This window comes from Pyrus communis, chromosome 13 (assembly GCF_041283825.1).
Source record: "Pyrus communis isolate YQ-2024b chromosome 13, ASM4128382v1, whole genome shotgun sequence".
NCBI classification, from domain to species: domain Eukaryota; kingdom Viridiplantae; phylum Streptophyta; class Magnoliopsida; order Rosales; family Rosaceae; genus Pyrus; species Pyrus communis.
This window is the reverse complement of record NC_142577.1, coordinates 5,088,164-5,090,642: the sequence shown is the minus strand read 5'-3', so window position 1 is coordinate 5,090,642 and position 2,479 is coordinate 5,088,164.

The following is a 2,479-nucleotide window of genomic DNA, read 5'->3' as shown; positions in this document are numbered from 1 at the left end:
GAATTTATATTTTGTTGAAATCGAAGGTAGGCTTTTGGTTTCTTTCGCCATCTCACGTCCATCCAAGTCCATCCTCTGTTATCGAAAGGAGGATCATCCTTATTTTTGACAGAACAATGAAAAAATTTACTAAAATAAAGGTTTTTCTTGGGGACACTTCACTTACAAAGTGCTTTCTCAACGATCCTGTCCCCGCATTCTTGTGAGTTTGGTTTCATTCGGTTCGATCTTTTGTTAAAATTAAAATTGAACCAAAATTTTGGTTCAGTTCAATTTTATTTCGGTTCAGTTTTTTTGTAGTTTGGTTTTGTTTGGTACGGTTTCGGTTTTTTATTTTATTTTATAAAACTTGATCTTTTTGTTTTTACTATGGAATTTAGGAAAGAGACTTGCATTGGTAGACTAATAATACGAAAATTGGAAGGTAGTTGTACATATACAAGATCATATAAACCAATCCTATTTTATCAACAACCTCAATTGCAAACAAAAATGATCACTACATCCATTCAAAAAACAAAACAAATAGAGAAGCTCTTCCAAGTTCCAAAGTCTTCCAAAACTTTCCTCTATAACCAATGAAATATCCTTCCTAATTGAACCAAGTATGCTCCTCGAAAAAGTCATAGGCTTATTTTCAAACTTGACAACAAAGTTTCACAAAAGAAATATCATGGGCATACACACAAAAGAAACATCATGGGTATACATTTATAAAGTGTAACGAGATTCGGTTCGATTCGGTTCAGTTCGGTTTCTGAACCTCCAAAATAGAAACCTAACCAAAAAGGTTCGGTTCGGTTTGGTTTTTTCTTTTTCGGTTCGGTTTTTTTTCGGTTTTCGATTTTTCGGTTTCGGTTAGGTGTTAGGTCCCTTATTTTCAGTTTTTTGAACCCACCCCTAACTGCTACCAAAAGCCAAAGGTGCTACCACCCACATGTGTTGTAATACCCCGTACCTATTTTTTTACGTCGAGCGTTTTTTCTTTCGGTATTTCATGTTTCATCTTTAGTGGCCTTAAATTGTGAGCCATTGGGACCCACTTTGAAAAGTATGTCCCCTTGCTTTTCCCCTTTGTCCTGTGCACCCCCTTCCCCTTTCATTTTTTTGCAAACCTCTCTCACTCTAATTCTCACATCTCTCTACACCCTCTCCCTCTCTTCCTCTTGGTTTTTCCTTGGAACCAGCCCTCCTCGAGGGTCTCTCACATAAACAACAACAACAACAACAACAACATGGCACCACCACCTCCCCACTAGGTGAACCCACGAACCTAGAAAACCCCTCAAACCTTTCTCTTTCTTTCAGCATTCACTGTTCACCGAAACTCTTCAGCGAGTTTCCACTTCCTTTGGCGAAGGTAAGCCTCGAAACTCATCCAAAAGTTGTAGATCGTGTCTTGGTGTATGTTTGTAAGTAGTTTTGAGAAGTTTTGGTGATGTTTAGACATAGGAAACTCGCAGGGAAAGCTTCCCTAGTTTTCCAATGAAGACAGCCACTTTCAAGTCATTTTCTGGTCAAACCACGGTGAGTTAGCCATCATGAGAGGTACCATTCTCTTCTCTCGTCGAGAAGTATGATTTTTATTTTTGAATCACTTCATTTCGTTAAGTATTGAAGAAGTTATGAATATTTAAAGTTTACCCAGTTTCTAGCGAGTTCTCCAGTTTTCCTTCGGCAACCATTGGGCTTCCAAATATGTATAATCTTGTTCTACACATTCCTATCTTCATTTTGATATATTATGGGTTGAATTGGGTTAAGAAGCGATGAAGTTACGAAGCTTTGAAATTTGCCTAATCTTTTGGCAAAAAAATTCCAATTTTCGGTGAGCCCTAGCGGCTTAACTTGGCTTGGCTTAGCTCAGCTCGGCTTGGCTCAGCTCGGCTGAGTCAGCGATTGACTTCTCGATCAGCGTTGACCGTTGACCCGTCAAAGTTGACTTTTGGTTGACTTTTTTTGGTTTCGACCAGGACCCCCTCCTAGACTAATTTTGACGTCCTGATTCCAAATCCACGCTTAGTTTTCCCAAATTCAATCATTTTAGTAGAGTTTAATTAATTGGTCCCTTTATGTGCTTAGGTACGTTTGTTAGTGGTGTTTCCGTCCTCCCTAGTTCGAACGGCTCTTCGACGACGAAGTATGTGTGAGTGGACCCATTCTAAAATGCATGATTTTATTGCTAGAAATGCATACATGAAAAACATGGTCTTATGACTACGTTTTATGAAACGTTTATAAGTTATCGAATTTACACTTTATGAAATATCATGCTTTATCGAATTTACGTTCTTTGAAATATTTATTATCATATATACTTATGAACATGGTTTATGATGATGATTTTGAGCTAGAATGATCATATGGATTTATGATATGATGCTTGAGCTATTGAGCTCTGATGGTATATATTTTGGAAAGTTTATGTTTCTGAATTTATCTGCTTACTTAGCTGATATTCACACAATGTGCCTTTGGC